Source organism: Falco peregrinus, chromosome 2 (genome assembly GCF_023634155.1).
Source record: "Falco peregrinus isolate bFalPer1 chromosome 2, bFalPer1.pri, whole genome shotgun sequence".
Classification (NCBI taxonomy): Eukaryota; Metazoa; Chordata; class Aves; order Falconiformes; family Falconidae; genus Falco; species Falco peregrinus.
The window spans coordinates 38,241,296-38,254,897 of NC_073722.1; positions in this window are offsets into that span (position 1 = coordinate 38,241,296).

Here is a 13,602-nt window from a genome sequence, read left to right on the forward strand (position 1 = left end):
TTGCAAAGGTGTATCAAATCAAGGTCTATAAAATTAACACAGTACGTGTAAATTGGATCCCAAAGGGATTATCTGGCAGGTCCTACCCTGTGGTGGGAATCGGAGGCTCAGTGCTGCTGGAGTGGCACCAGGGAAGCCTTAGTACTGCTGCTGGGACAGCCCCCGGGGGCATGAAGCTGCGGGGTCCCAGGTGGGGGGGCAGGGCCTTGGGCAGAGCTGGATGTGATGGAAGGATGGGCATGGAAAGTCTGGCAGCTGGGAGTGGGCATCGGCTGGGGACATGGTGGCCTGGAGCAGGATATGCCAGATGGTTGGCGGGGGCACCACTGCGGCAGCACCATCCTGTGCCAGCACCGGCCCTGCTGTGGGGCTGCCCAAGCACCGAAGAGGGCAGGAGTGTGAATGCTGAAGCAGCAGCGAGGAACTTGGCTCTCTGCGCAGAGCTCAGGTCCCTCCTAGGGCTTGGGTCCCTGCAGTGGAGGCAAAGCTGCCTTTGCTCTTCTCCCTGGGCTGGGCAGCCCAGACACCCCTGTGATGGGCACTGCGGGGTGAGCGCAGCCTGAGGGCCATGCTCCACACTTGCCTCCCACCGCCATCCCCTGGGAGGGTGTCAGCGGGCTCCTATAGACCTGGAAGAGGACTGGGATGCCCATGCCACACTGGTCGCCTGTCCATCCACCCCGGCACACACATCTATCCATCTCCCGACTGCCAAACCTGTGCATCCCTCCTGCCCACACATGCACATTTATCTGCCCATTTTGCTGCCCTCCTCCTCTTGCTGTAGCAGTGCCTGAGTCACCAATCCCAGTTTGTGAACTGGGAAGAGCCAAGACAGTGCCTGGGTGCGTGCTGGGCTAGGAGGCGGGTGACTGCTCCTGCAGGCAGATGGGGCAGGAGCCTGGCAAAGGGCAGCATTGGGACTAGTGGCCATGGGCTCCTGAGCAGGTTGTGCATGCACACATATGTGCATGGGCATGTAATGCATGCACACGCACATGCATGTGCATGTACATGCATGCACATGCTGCATCCTGCTTCCTGTGCCAGCTGGACAGAAAAAGCCACTTTCCAGGGCATGCAGGGCAGCACAGGTGCCCAGTCATACTGGGGCTGCACGGGGGCTGCACTGGGGCTGTACTGGGGCTCCACCAGGGATGTACTGAGGCTGCACCGGGACTGTACTGGGGCTGCACCATGGCTGTACTGGCGCTGCACTGGGGCTGCACTGGAGTCAAGGTGACAGGCTGGGTGGCAGGAGCGGGGAGGTCTCGGTGTCCCCCCAGAGCCATCCCCTGCATAGCTGCCCCAGAGCAGGGGAAACTTCTGGAGGGAGGGGAGGAGGAGGGGAAGAGAGGGGTGGAGGGGGCTACGCCTGTGTTTTCTTCCCTGGCACCTCGTCAAGGGATGAGGTAGCGCTTTCCGGTAATTGAGGCAAGGCCCATGGAAATGCCTCGGTGAGGCAGGAAACCCGGGAGGAGAGCAAAGAACCGGAGCTGGGAAGTGAGCACCGGAGCCTGGCCGGCACACCAAGCCTGGGTTCTGCCAGGGGGCAAAACAAACCCGGGGCCAGGCCGGGCTGGTGTCTCCCATGCTGGCACCCCGTGCTGCTCCCGGGGCCGGCATCGGTGCTGTCTCCCCCGCAGCCACTGGCCAGGCATGGGCAGCCTGTCCCTTTCTGCCCAGTTTGTTCCTCCAAAGGCAGGCAGCATCTCCTGGGGAGAGCAAAGCAGGGAGCTGGTCCTTCCTGTGCCAGGACGGGCAATCTTCATCACTATCATCATCATCATCATCACCTGCCATCACCAGGTGTGACTATGAGGGATGGAAAGGCAGGTGGCATGGCCGGCGCAAACGAGTCCGAAGGAAGGTGCCACAACCAGACCAAGGTCTTCACAACCTTGATGCCAAGGGGTTCTCATGGGCAAGGGGGTGCTGGCGCCTGCAGCCCCCCTCTCTCACTGCGCCGGCACACCAGGAGCAGGGAGGGAGCACGCCCAGCCTGGGAAGGGCCAGCTCGCTTCCTTCTCATAGCATAGCCCCTGCAGCTGGCGGGAAGGGCTCTGGCCAAGGCCAAGGGCACAGCAGCCAGCAGGCAGGCGGGGGGGGGGGACCGGCCAGTTTATGAATGTTCCCATTGTCGGCATCCCACCCATCCCCGCTGCTCCTTGAAGAGCTGCCACCCCCTTGGCATCTGCTGGGTCCCCCTGAGCACCTGCCCTGGCCAGTGTCCCCCTGTGCCCCATCCCACCATGCTCAACTGCTGTGCCGAGGTGGCCCAGTGCTGCGCTGGGGTGGCTTTTTGGGTTGGCAGTCCCCTCTCAGGCTTCCCATGGAAGCCACGGGGCAATGGAAAGCACCAGAGCGCGGGGGCCAGCTGCAGTTGTTTCGCACGTGGCTTGGGCCAGGCTGTCTGCAAACCGCCCGTGCCTCAGTTTCCCTACAGTTCCCATGCTGCAGGTGTTGGGGGGGGCTGTTCTGGGCAAAGGGTGCTGAGCCCCGCAAAGCTGCCTGTGCTGCCCCCCAAGTGCACACACACCCTGCCGGCTGTATGGGTGCTGAGCGGAGCTTGGGGTGCTCATGGGGACAAGCTGGCCTGTGGGTTCAGCATTTTGCTAGGTGAGCAGCCAGCCTCATCCAGCTGGTACCCCCCTGGCCATGACCCCTCCTGGCTGTGATCCACCTGGTCCAGCCATGACCCCAAAGCCATGATCCATCTGGTTCATCTGCGACCCTCCAGCCGTGACCCACCTGGTCTGGCCATCACTCCCTGGCTGTGACTTCCCCCAGCCATGAATCCCCCAGCCATGATCTACCTGGCCCCCCAGCACAGGGCTGATGCTGGGAGAGGGGCAGCCCCGCACACACATATGTGCTCTTGCACACATACACATGCTCTTTCATGCACACACACACATACACGCTCTTGCACACACATTTGCACACACACAGAGTGAACCACAGCCATGTGCAGACCTGTGCAACCACCCTTTCCTGCCAAACATGCCCTGCTCGTGCACATGCATGCACATCCGCACACATGTGTGCACACGCCCCAGCCCCTGACTTCCCCAGGAAACTGCAGCAGCGCACAGCACCTTCGCCGGTCTCACTGGACCTTTCATCTCCCCGGGCCTGAGGCCACGCCATCTTCCTTCCCAGCCTCTCCCCTTCCCCTGCCCGGCTCCAGCCGCTGGCACAGCAGAGGACAAATGCTCAGTGGGGCCCCTTGTCCCAGCCCAGGGGTCTCTACTGCCATGGAGGAGGATGAGGATGCACAGGGGGACAGTGCTGGGGCCAGCTGATGTGGGGCTGCCGTTTTACATGTGGTGGTGCGTTACACCCGCATGCTGCCTGTCCCGACCCTGAACCCTCGCCGGCTGGGCATCTGGAAAGCATTAGCCAGCCAGGATGGTGCATTAGCCGCTAACGAGGGGAGGATGTGAGTGTTGCTGTGGGCGCCAAGGCTCCCGCCACCACTCAGCGAATATTTCCTGAACTGGGTCAGCTGGAGTTCTCCAGGAAAGGAAAATAAACCTGGCAAGAGGGCCCAAACAGGGGGCATGGGGATGGGGAGACCTCTGCATCATCCCAGCCAGGGGGATCAGGACTCCTATGTTCGTCCCAGTGCCCAGCTGCACCCTTGTCTCTGCCTCCATCACTTTCTAGTGACAGTGCCCATCAAGGTGGCCTTAATTTGCTGGTAAAGCCATCATGGGTGGTGTTTATGCTGCCCATCCACTGGCCTCTGTGCTGGATCCCCAGGGACCCCCACCTGAGATCGTCCTTCCTCCATGGCCAATGGCCTCAGACACGTGGGGATGAAGGAGCCAGGATGGCTGCCAGAAAGGGGGGCTGCCGTTTCCCTGGGATTTTTGCCACCCCTTGGGGCTCTGGGGGCTTAAACCCAGAAAAATCCCATCACACAGTTGTGTGCTTAGAGGAACCATTTCTCCCTTCTTGTATCCAAGACCTTCACAGAGCCCTGCTGCAGCATGACCCTGCCACAGCATCACCCCACCACCGCTGATCCGCCCAGCCCTGGCCTCTCCCTGGAGCACTGTGCTCCACATGGGAGCACCATGGGTGCTGCTGTGGGTGGTCACCTGCCTCTCCCACCCTCTGCATGGGTACAGCCGGGGCAGCCCGAGGGCAGCGCGCACTCAGGGCTCCCTTTTGGCAGCGCTGCTGGGTGAGGCCAGAGGGATTTGGGCTGCTCTGAATTCCCCCAGGATCTTACACCCAGATGCCTGGGACCCAGGCAGGGGGGAGAAGCCCCTGCAGAGCTGCTTCCCACCAGCATCCTCAGCCACTGGCTGGCCCCAGCCATTCCCCAGGAAGGGAAATGGAGGATTTGAAAGGAAAATGGATCTTTCCAGCCTTCCATGTCCCGGGGACCCCATGATCCTTCCCTGCTTAGTAGAGACGGTAGCGTGGTGTGAAGGAGGGGGCTCCTGTGAGCCTCCAGCTACAGCTCCAAGACTGATGTTTCAGATCCTGATAACCGTGAGCGATGCAAAAAGGATGAGCAAAATGCAAAACGATGTAGCAAAGTGACTGCAGCCAGGGAGCTGAGCAGCGTAGGAAGGATCTTTAGCCTCTTCCCTGCAATCTCGGCCGCCGTTAGTAATGCGATGCAGGCAAGAGCCGTGTCGGGGACATTGTCTTGACAGCAGCCGTCCCTGAGCACTTTTAAACACGTCCTTTGCTTTGGGCTCAGCATCCCACCCCGTGCGCAGTGGGAGGGATGGCCGGGAGTGGGTTGGAAGTGTCTCATACCCCCACAGCAGCCGAGCCTGGCCCCACCGGTTCTGCTTCAGGTGCTGGGGTTGGAGGGGGCTTTGGGGGGAGGGAAGGTGCCTGGATGAGGCTTCCCTGTCCCCCAGGCAGTGTCACCCTGGGGTGTCCTGGGTCGGCCCTGGCTTCTCTGGGGATGGGTGTTATCAGGGTGAGGGCACACTTCATGGGAAAACCATGTCGTGGGAGGATGCCTTAAAAATTTCCCGTGAAGCTGCTTTCTCTTAGCTCCCCCTTCACACTTTCAGATTTTCAAGCCGATGTTTTACTGCTAGCAGTTTTGGCAGAAACTGTTCTTTCCCTGCCAGAAAACTGAAGAGAAACCCCAAATAAGAGTATTTCCATCCAAAGCTGCTGCTGCTGTTCTTCATAAAGCCTCTCATGAATGGGAAAGCCATTTCTCACCCCACGACGCTCTCTGGGCAGGCACCACTCCATCCCTCAGCCGCCAGCACCACCAGCAGTAGGATCTCTGGTGCCAAGGGGCTCACCCCGCAAAGCTCAAGTGGCTCTTGGGGGTCCAGGTGGGCAGTGAGGGGACGGGAGGGAGGGACGCTGCCACAGCCCTGGGGAAGGTGAGTCCAGTTTGCTCCCTGGCGTGCAGTGGGAGGGCTGGCTTGTTGTGGGATGGCTCCTGAAAAGTGATGGCTAACGCTAAGACAAAGAGCCAAATGTGTTTTTCTTCTTAAACAGGGGTGTAATGTAGGATGAGGTGTGCAGGGGCTTGTAAGGAGGGAGAGCTGTGGCTCCATCCATCAGGGATTGCTCCCTGCTCCAGAAGAGGAGGGCAGCAGCAGAGCAGATGCTCCCTCCATCATTTCTCACCCTTCCCAGCTGCTGCCTGCTCGCTGCCCCCTCCCCAGCCCTGTGTCCCAGCACTGTCTGTCCCCCGCCGCGTTACAGCCCTTCAGGAGTGCAGCGACTCCGGCGCTGACAGTGAGCAGGGCTCCTCGTCCACAGAAAGCTTTTAGCCTGGGACACGGGGGCTGCAGGTGCATTAGCACAGCAGTCCCCCCTGCTGTGCCAGGGGCAGACGAGGCTTCAGTTCACAGCAGCAAACACCCCCGGCTCTGCCACCAGGAAAATGCCTTCAGCCCATCCCAGCATCACTGCAGATGGGAGCGAGGGGGTCATTTTGTTCATGCCAGGGGTGCCAGGCATCCCTGGGGTGTGAGAAAGCAGCCCCAGCCTGTGGGAATGGCTGACTGTGGCTGGAGGAGCTGGGGACCGAGAGTTTGATCCTTTGTCCTCATGGCTGGCTCTGCCCAGTGCTGGTCTCGGTGTCTTTTGCGGAGCTGCTAGCAAAAAACATGGAGCCAGCCTGGCCCCGTGCCCACGAAGGTAAAAGCAACCCCAAGATCCTGGCTGGGGTGAGATGAGGGTGGCTGGGCACCTCCATGGCTTTGCACTGTCCTGGGGGATGCTCAAACATCCACCTGTTCTCACCTCACCTCATCTCATCAGGCTCGAGCATCCCTCAGGGCCTGGGGGATGCCTGGGTGGTTGGGAAGAGGGAGGTGAGGTGAGAGTGGAACCGGACCTTGGCTGCCCACCATGGGAGGCTGCAGCAGCGTTGGCACAGTCTGCTGTCCTCCCTGGGGAGCTGACAGCCCCCAGGAGCATTCCCGGGGTCTTGAAAGGCAGCTCTGCCTCCGCAGAGGAGCTCCACAACCTGCCCTCAGCTGCCACAAAGGGGTGCTGGGGGGTGGGGGGGTCCTCTCCCTGTCCCCAGCCCTGTGTGCACATGCATGCACAGACCCCGCAGCATGGGGGGTCTCTGGGCTAGTTGGGGGGACCCCGTCATGCCAGAGCTGGGGAAGGGTGGAAGTGTGGATGCATTTCCTATGCACACAGCCAGCACCCCCCGGGTCCCATCCAGCCTCCCTGAGCTTGGAGGAGCCAGGTCCTGCCCATGGGTACACAGCGAAGCCACAGCTGACCCCAGACATCAGGGCAGAAAGCTCCCAAGCCCCGCTGTGCACAGCATGGGATCCCCTGGGGTATTTAGAAGCTCCTCAAATGCTGCTGGGCAGCCTGGGGGTGGCAGGAACCAGCGTATCCCTGGGAGCATGGCTGGGCCAGGATGCCCTCAGAGCAGCCGGCTGCCTGCAGGACAGTGCCACCAAGCCGGTCTCTGCCTGTGCCACACGTGTTGTTGGTCAGGATGGAGCATCACCTAGAATCAGGATGGGGCTGTCACAGCTTCAGGTCTGGGGTCTTTGGTCCTTCAAGGAGAGGGGGGCACAGAGGCGCTGCATTCAGGAAAATCATTAGAATCATGGAAGGGTTTGGGTTGGAAGGGACCTTAAAGCCCATCCAGTTCCAGCCCCTGCCACAGGCAGGGACACTTTCCACCAGACCAGGTTGCTCCAAGCCCTGTCCAACCTGGCCTTGGACACTGCCAGGGGTGGTGAAAAGCAAACCCTCAGGTTTAGGCTGAGCTGGGCTTAGGGTCTGGCCTTTTCAGGACCCACTAGGGTGGGCTGCAGCAGCAGCTGGGGTGGGAGTGATGCCGCAGGTAACCTGCAGTCCCCAGGCTGTCCTTCACCTGGCCTTGGGTCTCCGGCCACTGGTGGCTCATTGTGCTGGCACAGTGTGGGCTGGCAGCAGCGGGGAAGAGCATGGCTGCAGGCGCAGCTCCCTGGGCAGTGCAGCACGAGCATTGCCACGTCATATCACATTACATTGTACTTTATTGCTCATTGTGTCGCAGGAATAATTTAAGTCGCTTTTCTCATCTGGGACTGCAGAAAACCCTGTCTCGCTCTTGAACTAATGAAGCGTCTGGGATCAGTGACTCAAAATGCTTAAAACACTTCAGTCCAGCATTTCTTAAATTTAAAAGTCAGATTTGTGCATTTGAAATTGATTTTTCACTTGAAAGCTTACTTTGCTTCTACATATGTGAATGTTAAAATCTCCTGGAGATGCTGAATCTGACCCAAAACATTTCCTTCTAGTCAAGTAACAGCTCAGCCTGAAACTTCTGCTCTCACAAGCACAGAAACCAGCAGCACCTCCAAGACCATCCCAACCCAGGGCTTTTTATTTCAGCTGGATGCTTGTGCACACCCGGACTTAGCAGCGGCTAGCCGGCCGGGCGATGCCCTGCCCGCAGGCATGAGCAAAAGTTTCACTCTGTGGCACAGCCACAGCCCTGCAGCATCCCCGACAGGTCCCTCCTGCCTGGCCTGTGCTGCTCCTCTGGCTGCTGCCCCCCTAGTTGCTGCCCCCTGCCTCTGCCCGAGCCCCATGGCCCCTCGGCCCCAGCTCTGCGCCCCCCCAGCAGCCCCCATGCCATGCCATGCCATGCCATGCCATGCCATGCCATGCCATGCCAACCCATTCCCTCCCATCCCATCTCATCCCACCTTGTCCCACCCCATGCCAGCCTATGCCAGCCCAGGGGCCCCTAAACCCCCTGGTGAGGAATCAGTACCCTACTGTGTTCCCTCCTCTCTTCTGGCACTCCTGGGGTGAGGAAAAACCCCAGACATTGGGGGCACACACCAATGTGGCTGGGGCAGCCCCTGGGACAGGCTGCCATACCAGGGACCCCCTCACCAGCTCACAGCCCCTTCCACTGCAGTCACCCCTGGCCCCCCCAGCTCTGCAGAGCCCAGCCAGCGGACAGAGCTGGGGGGCTGTGTGGGCTCACCAGGGGCCTCACACCTACCCCACTGCCAAAGAAAATATTTACCCGGCGCTGAAATGAGCTGGGCTGTGTTCCCAGGGCTGGGTGACCCTTGGTGGCCCCTCCAGTGCTGGGGACTGGGGGCGGAGGGGGGGGGGCACAGCGGGATGCCGGCTCTTGCTCAAGCCTGAACTGTTTCCATGGGACTGTAGGGGAAGAGTTAAATACCTGTCAGCCCCTCCTTGGCATGCCTCAGTAAATTCTGGCTAGTGGGACCTGTATGTGCCTGGCGCTGGGGGGGGCCTGGGTGCTGCTGGGTGTAATGGGGGGGGGGGCTGGGAGAGGTGCGGGGGGTGTGCCCAGACCACCACACAGCAGGTCCCCAATATCCATCTGCCTCTGAGCAGTGGGGACTGGGTCCTGGGGCTGTCCCATTGCCCCCAAGGCAGCCCCTCTCCCTTCGGCCTGGCGGCCAGCCGGGACCCCCCAGCCGGGACAGTCCCCCCTCCCGATGAAAAATAGTCGCTGTTGACTCAGGTGCCAGCGCTGAGCGCGGCGGCGCTGGGGCTTGGCCGCGGTTTTATAGCCTGTCCCCAGCGGAACGGCTGTTTGTTTTATTTGTCCTTTTCTTACAGCCTTTCACCCCAGGAGGGTCGGGGCGAGGCTCTGGGAGGGCCGCAGGGAGATCTGGCCCCAGCCTCCGTCACTGCCTCCTCTCCCGCTTCTTCCCTCTCCCAGCAGCATCCCACTGCCACAAATCCAAACCAGACCAATTTCGCAGGGGGGAAGCAGGGCTTTGCCCCCCATTCCCGCTGCGGAGCTGGCTTTGGGGTGCCCTCAGCCAGCGGGGACTGCGGTGGGAGAGGGTGTCCCTGGGGTGGGATGGCTGATTTATGCTCAGTCTTCCCATGGGTGTTTTCCCTCCTCTCCCTCCCGAGAGCCCACACCTCACATTCTTGGGATGCCCCCAGGCAGCCCCTTATCACTCTGGTATGCCGGCCAGCCCACATTCCTTCGGGCAAGGAGCGAGCTGCCTCCCACATCTCCTCCTGGTCCTGGCTCCTGCCCCTCCACCAGCGCAGCTGGACACGCGCGGGGCTCAGAGCCACGCCAGCAGGCGTCACGGGTGGGGCGCAACCCCACGGGGCAAGGCGGGGAGAGCTTTGCCCCCAGGACGATGATGCTTGCCCCCCAGTTGCAGCGACGGCCACCCCTCCCTCCCCGAGAGCAGGGCATGAGCTTTGTTGGCACATTGCACACTTTCACTGATTTCCCTGATTTTCTTCATTTGCTTCTGCTTCCCCTGAAGGTTCCCTTTTGCAGATGGCCACCACCCCGGGGGAACATGTCTTGGGACCTGGAAAGAGGAACCGGATGGGGCTCTGCCCCTGGATGCTGCCCACACGGAGGCTGGGGGCAGAGGGCCATGGAGCAGGCAGCCTCTTCGTGCCTGGCACCCTGTGAGCAGCTGATCCAGCCGGGACAGTGAGCTCCGCTGCTGCCCGCCCCACCGCTTTGAGGAAGCTCGTGGGTCCCTGCAGCTTGGCTGGCCGGGGGCAGGCAGGGTGCAAGCTGCGGGCGGGTGGGGATGCTGAGCAGGCATGGGAACTAATGCCTCACTTCAAACATGTCTGCCGGGCTCCTGAGCTTCTGCAGGGCTTGGGGAGCTGGGGCAAGGTGGACTGTTGGCCTTGAGGACATGTCCAGAGGGTGGGACGAGGTTTTGCGGCTGATCGGGAGATGGGTGCAGGTTTCCAATGGCTCTTTGAAAGGGACTCGACATAACCCATCGTCTTGGGCACCAGCAAGCCTGGACTGGGTCTGTGCACCATGCTGGAGGAGAGCTCCCTGGCTTTGCTTGCAAGCCTGACCTGACTCCACCCTTCCCAAGACCCCTGATGGAGAAACACCCTCCATCCTGGCAGGAGCAGGCTCTGCTTGGGCAGGGCTTGCCATGTTATGGAGCTGGGCTGGCTGCTCTAGCCTGGACCTTGCATCTTCTGGATCATGTTGCTGCACACCATGGGGGTGTGTTTGCACCAGGGATGCAGAGCAAAGGGTCACATCCAGGCCCTACAGCACCCAAACCTCGAGTGGAGATGGCAGCACCCAGCACTGTGCTATGTGAGGGCATCTGCTCTGGCAAAAGCAATGTGAAGGACCGAAAGGGAAGTGGAGGCTCAGGAAGCTGATGCAGAACAAGGGCTGAAGCTGGGTCGAGATGCCTCAGGCTTTTCTGTCTCAGGGCCAGATGGCCACTCTGGCTCTTTGCAGAAGCCCTGGCATCAGCCAGCCTGAGACCAGATGCCATATGGCCACACTTGCCTAAGTAAGGGTTTCCTCACTCAGTGCTGTGTCAGGAAACAGCTCGGTAGCTTCCCAAACCAAGGGGTCAATGCATGTGGCCCCCACACCATCTGCAGATTCGGCACAGCCTCCCTGTGCCAGCATCCAGCTCCCTGCTCACCAGCGGGGTCTGGGACCAGTTTTCCAGCAGTGCTGCTTGGCGGCAGTTGGCACAGCCTGAGGGGCTCGCTGAGGCTGGAGGGAGCTGCCCCTCCTGCCCTGCTGGCTCAGCACCCAAGCCAGCTGAGTCAAGCCTGGCACGGCACGGAGTGGCTGCAGGGGGATGGTGGGGCACTGCACAAGCAGCATGAGGTCCTGGAGGGCAGTTTCCCACACTCCCAGTCCCCTTGCACAAGGTCGAGCATTGACCCTGAGCCATCACATCTGGGTGCCAGCCTTACCCAGTGCTCAGGCTGCTCTTGCCGGGGCCCTTCGGTGCAGGCGCCTGCGGCAGAGGCTGGATCTGGGTCCTGCCCCAAACCAGCAAGGCTCAGCCCAGCCCCTGCCTGGAGGTCACGCTGTAGTGCCGGCCTCAGGGCAGCCATGCTGCTGGGGTCATTTGCTCCTGCTTGCTGCTCGTGCAGGTTCCCCTTAGCCCCTCAGCAGTCCTCTCCTGAAAACCCAAGGGGATGGTGCCCCAGCCTCAGTGCAAACCCCTTGGGCTTGGTCCAGCAGCTGCAGCCTCTGCATCCCTGTGTGTCTTGCTGCAGCATTGATGCTGAGCTGGGGTCCCTCTGGCAGAGTTCTCGCCTCGCTTTGGGCACTCTGCAGTGAAAACCCACAAATTAACAGCAAGAATCAAGTCTCTGAGTGACACGTTGCCCAGGGAGGACTTGGGCAGGTGGCACGTTGGCTGCAGCCGCATCTCTGTCCCTGCAGTCATCTCCACCACCAGCATAGGCTCTCCCTGTTGCAGGCTCAGCAGCCCTGATCGGGGGATCCTGGCAGGCCCCTAAACCTGGACACCCACTGGGCACACTGGGTGGGTGCCCCTGGGGCTGGGGTATCACCCTGCTCTGGGGCTTTGGCACAGCACAGGGCCAAGGATGCCCCAAGGGACTCTGGGGCCAGGAAGGTGATGCTGCTCAGGCTGCAGTAGTGCAAAGAAATGCAGCCTCCCAATGTCCCTCAGCCTGGGACGCTGCAAAAACCTCCTGTGGGGACTGCCACAGCCCCTGCCCCAAAACCAGCCCCAAATTAGTAAAAGGCAAGAAATAGCTGATGATGTCAGCCACTTCCCAAAAGCAGCAGCAGGGACAAACCCCTGAACGGGGAAGTGATGCCGTTTTGGGCTACTCACCCCCCGCACCAAATAAATAGCAGCCCCTGAGCAGCGAGGGGCAGGAGCCATTCCCCATGCCACGGCTCAGGACCCTGCACCGCCAGCGGCACTGGCACTCCCAGGTAACACCACCGCTCACCAGGGAGGTGCCAGGATGGGGACACCCGGGGCAGAGCCTGGCCCTGGTGTTCACCCCATGGGGCTGGGGCAAGGCACCTGCATGATGCTGTGCAAGGGTGGCATGGGCTGCTCCCAGGCACCTCGCTGTGGGGCGGAGATGAAGAGAGCCAGTGGCGAGAGCATCTCTGTGGGGTTGAGCTTCATCTGTCTTCTGCTGGGGCTGGGGAAGTTGCCCAGATATCTCAAGGCCTTGGGTCCAGGCTTGGGGCTGGGTTTGGAGCCAGGGACATACCTGACCTGCACCCCTTGGCAGGGGCTTGGTGCAAGGCCCCGGGCAGCAGAGGTTGGCAAAGCTGTGACTGCCAGCGCTGCCCTCCCCAGGTCCCATGGGCAGAGGGACAGGACAGGCGGCAGGGAGGCGGGCTCCCCAGCCCCGAGGAGTGGGTGGGAGCACAGGCACAGGGGGCTCATATCCACCCCTTGTCCTGGGGGCACGCTGCCCGAGCGTCCCGTGGTCCCCATCTCTGTTGCTGTCTCTGCACTGGGGCATGGTGGAGGCTGAAGGGACCAACACCAGAAGTTTCCCCTCTTTGGGCTCAGCCTTGCTTGCCACATTCCTGTGCCAACAAACAATTTTTACCAAAGTTTGAATTTAGGGAGCTCCCTTGCAATTGCTGGCATGCACAGGAGCCCTCACAGGGATTTCTCTGGCTGTCCCACAGCTGAGCATGGCTGTGGGTGCAGAGGAGACCATTACAAGGGCAGTTGCCTCTTCCTCCTTTTTTCCAATGCCTGAAATCTAAATATTCCTGCCTACTTGGCGCTGGATGATAACACACAACACCTTCTGCTCTGGTGCGTGCGATGTGGTTGCGCAGACCACCACCGCATTCTGCACATGCACACACACTCAGAGCCTATTACAAATGCTTTTTGTCAAGAAATCTTCATAAAAATTTAATTTTTTTTTGAGTGAACAAGCAGCAGTGCCCAGCACTGGCTGCTGTGTTCCCCAGCCGCAGCCCAGGGTGGTGGGGTGGTGGGGAGTTGGGGTCCCTATCCTGCACCAAAAGTTGAGAAACTGAAACCGGGAGAAGTGTGGCAGAAGAAACAAAACTCGGTGTCGGCACGAGCAGGGCACTGGGGAACAGACCCAGGCGCTGAGCCAGCACTTCCTTCCTCCTTCGCCCCGAGCCCGGTGGCCCCCACCGATCCCATTGCTATTTCTATTCCCCCACCCTGGGCAGCCGTCCAGCCCCGCGGTGCCGGGGGGACCAGGGCTGTAGTAACCCCCACACGCACGGTCACCCAGGGGCCATTTCATTTGCTGCTTGGTGCTTCGGTTTGGCCAGAAAAAATCCCAGGCAAAACTAAAGGTCTCACGAGTGCTTTGGAGTCTGAAATACCTCCCTAAACCAAATCA